Source organism: Babylonia areolata, chromosome 6, assembly GCF_041734735.1.
Source record: "Babylonia areolata isolate BAREFJ2019XMU chromosome 6, ASM4173473v1, whole genome shotgun sequence".
NCBI lineage: Eukaryota > Metazoa > Mollusca > Gastropoda > Neogastropoda > Buccinidae > Babylonia > Babylonia areolata.
In genome coordinates this window covers 32,008,889-32,018,888 of record NC_134881.1, presented here as the reverse complement: position 1 = coordinate 32,018,888, position 10,000 = coordinate 32,008,889, and positions in this window count along the sequence as shown.

Sequence of the window (10,000 nt, the reverse complement as noted above, 5' to 3'; positions counted from 1 at the left end):
CCACCCTGTCACTCTGATCTCTCGCCTCCATCCTTCTTTCTTTTTCTTGTCCATTGTCTTGTCTTTGTCAAGCGGTTGCGAACACACAGAACACGAGGATTTTCTCTGCGCAGTATTGATTGATTGATTGACATGGATACTTACGTAGCGCCTATCCTCGGTCGGAGACCAAGATCTAAGCGCTTTACAAACACGGAGTCATTTACACAACAGGCTGCCTATCTGGGTAGAGCCAACTGACGGCTACCATTGGGGGATCATCATTCGTTTCCTGTGTTATTCAATCAGATTTCAGACACGCATACCTACACACTCAGACAAACATGTAACATTTAACATTTTTTTACGTGTATGACCGTTTTGTTTACTTACCCCACAATGTAGGCAGCCATATTCCGTTTTCGGGTGGTGTGCATGCTGGGTATGTTCTTGTTTCCATAACCCACCGAACGCTGACATAGATTACAGGATCTTTAACGCGCGTATATGATCTTCTGCGTGCGTATACATACGAAGGGGGTTCAGGCACTGGCAGGTCTGCACTTATGCTGACCTGAGAGATCGGAAAAATCTCCACCCTTTATCCACCAGGCGCCACCGAAATTCGAACCCGGGACCCTCAGATTGAAAGTCCAAAGCTTTAACCACTCGGCTATTGCGCCCGTCAGTATGGTAAGGGCATGTCCTTTTGTCGGCGCAGGTTGTTTTACGTGCGCTGGGTGCATGCCGCACAAGTACTTTCTTTCTTTCTTTCTCCTTTATTTTTAACCCTCATAACGAGGTTGGCATCCAGTCGGATCATGGCTCAATGGTCTCTTGGCGGGAGGTGAAAATCGTATCCATACTCAGTGGGAATTCGAGTGCGGGTCTATCGTTTTCTTTCCTGTGCTGTAGTTTTATTGAAAGCGAGTTCACCTGATTTGGTTATGTGTTTGAACATACACACTAGAATTCCTTTGTATGATATATTAGTGTATATGGTTTGAACAAAGGCGGGATTCTTTTCTGTATGCATTATTTTCTTCTTCTTTTTTGTCTTTCTGAAACCCATCTGCATGGCCTCTTCTTATCATCGTCGTCATCATCATGATCATTACCATTTATTATTTGTAGCAGCAGCAGCAGCAACAACAACAACAGTAAGGACTCTTGCTGATACTCTTGTTGCTGTTGCGAGCAGCTACTTTTTTCTTTTCTGCATCATCATCTTCACAATGCATAACTGCAACCACCACTACTACTACTGCTTCTACCACCACCGCCACCATCACTACCATCATCATAATCAATGCCACCTTTATTATCGTCATCAGCATTATTGATTATATCACTGTTGTGGTGGTGGTTAAGATTAATAAAAAGATATTAACTATTGTTATTATTATTATTAACTATTATTATTATTATCATCGTTATTATTCAAGGAACGAGAAGAAGCAGCAGTCAGTCTCTGCGAGGTCTGAGCTCTGAGGAGCTTCAGGATCTGAGGTCCAAGATCAACCAGCGGGAGCGGAAGAGGATGCACGACCTCAACTCTGCAATGGACTCTCTCAGAGACGTCATGCCTTACGCCAAAGGTGGGTCCACAGACGTTGAGTGTTTTCAGTATTTAGTTTCAAACAATACGGACTGATCCGGATACACTTCTTCTTCTTCGTCCGTGAGCTGCAACTCCCACGTTCACTCGTGTGTACACGAGTGGGCTTTTACATGTATGACCGTTTTTACCCAGCCATACTCCGTTCGGGGGTGTGCATGCTGGGTATATTCTTTTTTTTTTCCATAACCCACCGAACGCTGACATGGATTATACGATCTTTAACGTGTGTATTTGACCTTCTGCTTACGTATACACACGAAGGGGGTTCAGGCACTAGCAGGTCTGCATATATGTTGACCTGGGAGATCGGAAAAAAATTTCCACCCTTTACCCACCAGGCACCGTTACCGAGATTCGAACCCAGGACCCTCAGATTGAAAGTCCAACACTTTGACCACTCGGCTATTGCGCCCGGATCCGGATACACTACACTACATCTGGTTTGATTAAAAACGGTGCAGATTGCCTGACCTACTCTTAGACCGAGCGCGATGGTCGGGCCAACGGTGGCGATGGTGGTGGTGGTGGTGGTGGTGGTGTGGTTTTTGCTGTGGTTGTTGCTATTGATCTTTTGTTACTTCTTGTTCTTGTTGTTGTTGTTGTCGTTGTTGATGTTGATTTTGTTGTTGTTGTTGTGGTTGTTGCTGTTGTTGTTGCTATTGACCTTTTGTTACTTGTTGGTGTTGTTGTTCTCGTTGTTGATGTTGATTTTGCTGCTGTTGTTGTTGTCGTTGTTGATGTTGTTGTTGTGGTTGTTGTTTTGTTGGTATTGTTTTTTCATCGTTGTTGTCCCTCTCCCTTTTCTTCTTTCTTTCTTTTTGTTGTTCTTTTTCATCGCATACCCCCCCCCCCCCCCCCCCCATCCCCCTTGCTTTTGTCTTGTTCCTTCTTTCTCTTTTTGTTTCTTAATTTGATTCATTTTTCAATCGTTACATTCTTTCTACCATTAATTTGTTCACATTTTTCTCCAGTTTCTTTTTTCATTTGTTGCTTTTTGTTTTTTTTTCTTTTTTTGTTTTCTATTTTCTTTTTCCTAAGTTTTTGAATTTTTTCTTTCTTCTTTAAATCTCCCCCCCACCTTTTTTTTTTTTTTTTTGCTTCATCTTTCTTTCTAATTTTGTTTGTTTGTTTCTTTCGTGCGTTCTTTCTTTCTGTTCTTTATTCTTTCGTCCCTCTCTTTGCACGACCTTTATTGTGGGCGTCTTTTGAGTAAAACAATACACAAGAGAGGCAAGGCCTTCAAGACTCACTTGTGATACAATTAAAAAAATGTAACCGTTAAAGTGTGTTCTGTATTTGTTATTATAAAGCTTCGGGTTAAAAAGAAAAAAAAGAAAAAAAGAAAAAAGTCCTGACGGCAGATTCGAACCCCGCGTGTTCGGGTGAGAAGAAACTGTCTTACCCATTACATTATCGTGGCTCCTTAACTGACGTTAAAAAATGTAACATTTAAACATGTTTTCTTAAAGGGCGATAAATCGAGTGTGGTATTCGCAGTGAGAATGTTGTTTCAATCATATTATTCTGGTGTATCTTGGGCATTCAAAAAATCTTTAAGGGCAATTAAAAATTCTTTTTAAGTCCGCGGTAAAGGAGACGTGGCTATCGCCGCAATTACACTGCAACATTTAGCCGTTTTCTCTGGATCTAGATAGATGTACACGTTTACTGAGTTACACCTGCCGGGAATGTACGACACGGTCGATTCAATTATGTTCATTCTAGTTTTACAGTTTTAAAGTTGATATGAAAATTGAGTATTTTGTTAAACTAATAACATGTAGAGCCAAGTACAAGTACTTCTAAACGTCGTATGTCGATCAAAGTGCCAAGTTTAGAAAATAAAAAAAAGAAGAATATAACAGTGAATTCAGTTTGCATACAATTTGGCTTTTTTTAATTTTATTTTTTTGTGCCCATCCCAGAGGTGCAATATTGTTTTAAACAAGATGACAGGAAAGAACTGAATTTTTCCTACTTTTATGCCAAATTTGGTGTCAACTGACAAAGTCTTTGCAGAGAAAATGGCAATGTTAAAGTTTACCACAGACACACACACACACACAGACAACCGAACACCGGGTTAAAATATAGACTCATTTTGTTTACAACAGTGAGTAAAAAATGAGGTCTAAAAAGGCAGTGCGCACTTAGCGCATGTAATATAACCCATGGCAACAAACCAGTATTTGCCTGTCGATTGATTGATTGATTGATTTTTTTCCACTCAATGCTTTATTCATGCCATAACCATCTTCAGCACGCGGCCTTGTCCTGCACTGTACATACATTTTCGTCGTGTAGTTCGTTCGCGTGTATCCAGCACAGTGCAAATTTCTTCAACGAGGAAATTGAGACGTGTTGTAATTACTTGGGTTTTTACTTTTTATTATTATTATTATTATTAATGTATGATTTTCGATTTATGTTCGTACCTTGTTATGTACTATCACCCCCCCCCCCTCCCCCCCAATATTCCTTGTGACCCCGGTACACTTGGTAATACAGACATATTCTATTCTTCTATTCTATTCTATTATTTGTTTACTATGTTTGTTTGGCAGGTCCCTCAGTGAGAAAGCTGTCCAAAATCGCCACGCTGACGCTGGCGAAAAACTACATCCAGATGCTGACGCGCTCCGTGGAAGAGATGAAACAGCTGCTGGACGACATCTACAGGACCGGAACACCCACCCTTCAAAGACCTGCGGTTCCTGCGGTTCCTCCTCCCCCAGGGTCGGCAGCCTCGCCTTACTTCTCTGCCGCTGCAGCAGCAGCAGCAGCAGCAGCAGCCGCTGCGGCTACCCATCACCACCCTTTCCACACCACCCCCCTGCCCTCACTGGCCCAGATCTCTGTCACCGCTCCTCATCCTCCGCCCTGCCGGACTGACGTCCACGTATGCGGTGTACGCCGGAACCACTCCGTCGCCGTCGAGGCAGACGCCGGTTTACGCTGGAGTTCCGTGTTCCTGCGCGCCTCTGTCCTACCCTCCTCCTCCTCATGCCCTTCCTCCTCATGCCCTTCCTCCTCCGCACGTGCAGCACGCGCAGTCCCCTGTCTCCTCTTCTTCTTCTTCTTCTTCCCCTCTAGGTCAGCAGCACGAGTCTGCTTCAACGAACTATAAGGCCAGCTGAGCATTGATTGGATGTCAAGGACTGAAGTTCAGGGAATGTACAGATGCTAAACAGGAAGGGAGGGGGATGGGGTGGGTGGGTGGGAGGTGTTGGAGAAAGAGAGGGAGAGAGAGAGAGAGAGAGGTGGGGCGGTCATACAAAATAGGAGAAAAATATGAGAGGGAGAGAGAGAGAGAGAGAGAGAGAGGGGCCATAAGAACAGTAAAAGAACCATTTCCTGGAACTTTGTAAAAGTCTGTTGTTGACACACGCAGCTTGAAGCTGTGTAGGAGGATTTTTTTTCCTTTTTTTTTTTTTTTTTTTTTTTTAAACTGGCATTTGAAGCTCTAAATAAAACCTGTCTGTGACTAGAGAAATCTTGCATTGCTACTTCCTGATGTAGACCTAGGGTAATCTTGTTGGGTTTCACGAAAACACTTTTATATTCGATAACCACATTTAAAAAAAGAAAAAAGCAAACAACAACAAACAAAGAACAACAAACAAACAAACAAACAAACACACACACACACACACACACACACACACACACAAAACCCAATAAAAAAGAAGAAAAAAAAGCCGATTGACAGTGACAGACTTTCGATATTAAGAGTTTAAAAAAAATCCATAACGATATAGTTCCTCTCCTTCCATGCTACAATGTTCGCCCCTCTGGCGCCCCATTCACACCGTCATTCTCGCCGTTCTACTCTCTCTCTCTCTCTCTTTTTAACTCTGTCCATACGAACGGCGAAAGAGATGACGTTAACAGCGTTTCACCCCAATAACCATCATCAAAATATTGCAAGCGGAAGGCTCTTATACTGAAGAGGTGAATGTTGACAAAGAATACCACAATTCTGACGACGGAAGCTAAAGGTTGGGTCATTCAGACACCCACTGGACATCCGAGGGGTCTGTGTAGAGGAGAAGAGAGGACAGGCCGTACTGAGTGAGTTAATGTAAACTGTAAGCATGGTGATGAAGCTCTGCCATTGAAGCTGGAACGCTGTCGATTACTTTGAAAATAAGCAGTTCGTTCTTGAAAATTAATCTTCAGTTACAGACACACAGAGTCAGGCTATGCGAGATGATGACAAGCCTATGGATTTTTTCTAGGCAAGGAAAAAACCTAGAAATTTTTTTTTTTGTATATAAATGCCAACGACTATTCCAAGGTTAATTAACAGCTATTTCACATCATCTGTCGTCGTCGTCGACGTTGTTTTCGTTATCAATGATTATGGTGATGATAATAATTGTAATGATTGTCGCCATTACTGATAAAGATGTTGCTGATTTTTTATCTTCAAAAGCCATGTAGTTTACATGTTTCATGTTGTTTGAAAGCTGCCTTATTTGCTAAGTGTTATGACGAATTTGTAAAGTGAGGATCTGTGCCTGATTTATATATATATATATATATATATATATATATATATAAGAAAAAAAAGGAAACAAAGGGAAAAAAATGATGCCCAGCTCGGATAAACGAGTGTAAAAAATCATAATCATCATCTTTTTTTGGTTGTTTTTATTAATTGTCAAATTTTGATGAACAAATGGTTCGTGTGATTTAGTTTTTGTTATCAGCAATTTACCATCTTATCACTGTTGTTCTTGTTTGATTAATAGGCCAATTATTATCAGTACAACAGATCAGTTTTGATTGTCAGGTTTTGATGAACAGATGGTTAAAGTCATTTAGTTTTTTTTATGATTATCTTTGTTATTATCATCATTATAGTTGTTTTGCTGTTATTAATGTTGATATCAGTGTAGCAGAATTCTTTTATTTATATTTTAAACAATAATATTTGTTCTTACAGAAAAATAATAAATTCATCATGCCCCTGATAAGGCTGGTCTTCCTTGTTTTCTTTTTACTTCCATCCACTTCAGATTTAGAATCTTATTCATTTGAAACATCTCTCTCTCTCTCTCTCTCTCTCTCTCTCTCTCTGTTCTCTCTCTCTCTCTCTTCCCCCCCCCGCCCCCCCCCGGTAAATGAATAAATCAATCTAAGCTGTCATGAAAGCTCAAATAACTTTTAGAACATATGACGCTGTGTTCTGTTCGTCTGTCTAAGTTTAAGGTTTATATTTATTTACGTTCTGTACACATCTGTCTCGAAAGCAAGTTTCTCTGAATGGCAGTGTATCGTGAAAATAGACTTTGACTTTGTGAATAAAAGTTATGTAACACTGCGGTCACTGGTGAGGAACAATTTGACAATGATGACGAAGAAAATGTAAATTGTACTTTGTGGTAATGACTTATCTGACGATGATGAAGAAACAATTGACTTGTGGTGATGAATTATCTAACGATGATGACGAAAGAATTGCACTTGTGGTGATGAGTTATTTGATGATGATGATAACGAAATGAATGCACAGTATGCAATGTAAATAAACGAAGCATGAAATAGTGGAGTGGCATTTGTTTTCTTTGTATGAATGTTCATCGGTGTATCGTTTGTCTGTTTGAAGCAATAAATTTATTTTGTTTAATTTTATTTTGGCATATTTTTTATTTTATATTCCTTTATTCTATTTCATGTATTTTAGTTTGGTTTGTTTCAATATAAAATTCATTCATTTGTATGAGAGAGAGAGAGAGGATGTTGCGCACACGCAAGAAGGCACGCGCACACACACACACACGCACACCTTTATTGCTGATACTAAACACCTAATTAGGACTTCGATTTTGATGACAGTAATCGACAGAAATACCTGCATCAGAAGTCCACAGTACTTCATGGTTCATAAATCATCACGCACCAAACTCTGAAATAATTGTATATTAAACGAGAGCTATGAGAAATAAGTACGGTTGTAAGAATGTGTGTCAGAATTGTTTCTGTCTGAACAAAGGCCACATTTGCCCTGATTTTGGTGCCGATACGAAAGTGGATTTAAAAAAAACTAAAAACATACTGAAAACGAAACAAAAGGGAGAAAAACATAACACAGTAAACAGTTAATGTAAGGGTACAGTTTTGCCATGAATTTGGTCCCATGTTACAGATAGAAGTTAAGTTACACTACTCATTCGGTTAACATCATGGTTGACGAGTGGGTGGTTGCATGCTGAAAGCCATTTAATAATGGTAATGATAAAGCCATTTAGCAGCGTACATATTTGTATTTGTATTTCTTTTTATCACAACAGATTTATCTGTGTGAACTTCGGGCTGCTCTCCCCAGGTAGAGCGCGTCGCTACACTACAGCGCCACCCATTTTTTGTATTTTTTTTCCTGCGTGCAGTTTTATTTGTTTTTTTCCTATCGAAGTGGGTTTTTCTACAGAATTTTGCCAGGAACAACCCTTTTGTTGCCGTGGGTTCTTTTACGTGCGCTAAGTGCATGCTGCACACGGGACCTCGGTTTATCGTCTCATCCGAATGACTAGTGTCCAGACCACCACTCAAGGTTTAGTGGAGGGGGAGAAAATATCGGCGGCTGAGCCGTGATTCGAACCAGCGCGTTCAGACTCTCTCGCTTCCTAGGCGGACGCGTTACCTCTAGGCCATCACTCCACTGAAGGAGGTTTTGGCGAAAGGTAGCTTAGTGTGTTGCCGGATCAAATAAAAAGACTGTAATCACATGGCCCACAGTCACCCTCTCCAGGGACACGATTTGGAGAGAACACTGATAAAATGTTCTGTTAACACAGCAAGTGTCTACGCTTCTTGGGCCTGGTTGACACGAGGACATATGAAACCAATGTTCAGCATTGCCATGCATTATCAAGCCAAAACAAAAATAACAAAGATCATTGTTATCCTCCTCATTGTTTTCAGTCAGGATAAAATAAACTATCCATGTCTCCAGATACAGTGACTAATTTCGTAGAACCGCTTCAACAATCATAACGGACAAAGTAATGGACCGCAGTAAAGGCCTCAAAGTTCGGCTTTCCTGTGTGAACCACGTTCCAACATCCTATTTAAAAAAAACCTCATTTTTACGTGAATCACGAAACAAGAAAAGGCCCAAACCTTTTTTGTTTTGGATTTTTAAAAGAATCTTAATCTTCGAAGGATTGCAATGAAAAGAGATAGCTGGAAAGTGAACCAGCAGGCTTTATCCCTCTGCTGTTGCAGTAATTCCACGCTCTTGGATGGCTTGGGGTGACTGATAATTAGTTCCCCGCCAATACAAAAGTCTCAGGCCAACTGCCGTCGAACTCAGATAAGCGTTCTCACACTGTACGGGTGAACGTCAGAACAATAGACAGAAACTGAGAAAAAGAGGTACTTCCACGACTTCTGGTGTGGTGCTGTTGGTGTAGGTGTTGGTCTGTGTGTGTGTGTGTGTGTGTGTGTGTGCGTGCGCGCGCGTGTTTGTGTGTGTGTGTGTGCGCGCGTGTTTGTATGTGTGTGTGTGATTGCTTGTGTGCATATGTGTATATCATGCGTATACGAGTGTACATATGCGTATTTGAGTGTGTACTTGCATATGCGTGTACGTTACAATAGTCGTCAGGTCTTTCCTTCAAGTATATCCCGTGTTCGCGTTCTTCAAGCAAGGCAGGTAGGTATCTCAAGAACTGGCTTGGAAGCAGATTCTCCGCCTTAGGGTCATGTTCAATGCAGCAGAATGAAGATGGAGCACGAACAGCAATCAGGCTGGCTAAGTCGGGGAGATTTCCAACGTTTAACACCTCTCCAACCGTCCGCTGACAGATTTGGTACCACTTGACAGGGATTTGGGGCCGGGTCAGACCACTTACTTACCAACTGGACTCATGTCGCTTTTATTGAGAACTAATCAGCACACACACACACACACACGGTCTGGCTTGATAACTCTGCGGCTACGAATTCCCGAAACAGAGGAGTTCGTAGGATGATGGAACTGTGTGGCTGAGTGGATAAAACCTAGGAAACTAGGGGTGTAGGGAATCCAGGGATTTTGTTTTTACTTTTTAGTTTTCTCTACTCTCCGTAAAACTTCTTCTTCTTCTTTTTCTTCTTCTGCGTTCACTCGTATGCATACGAGTGGGCTTTTACCTGTATGACCGTTTTTACCCCGCCATGTAGGCAGCCATACTCCGTTTTCGGGGGTGTGCATGCTGGGTATGTTCTTGTTTCCATAACCCACCGAACGCTGACATGGATTACAGGATCTTTAACGTGCGTATTTGATCTTCTGCTTGCATATACGCACGAAGGGGGTTCAGGCACTAGCAGGTCTGCACGTATGTTGACCTGGGAGATCGTAAAAATCTCCACCTTTTACTCACCAGGCGCCGTCACCGCGATTCGAACCCG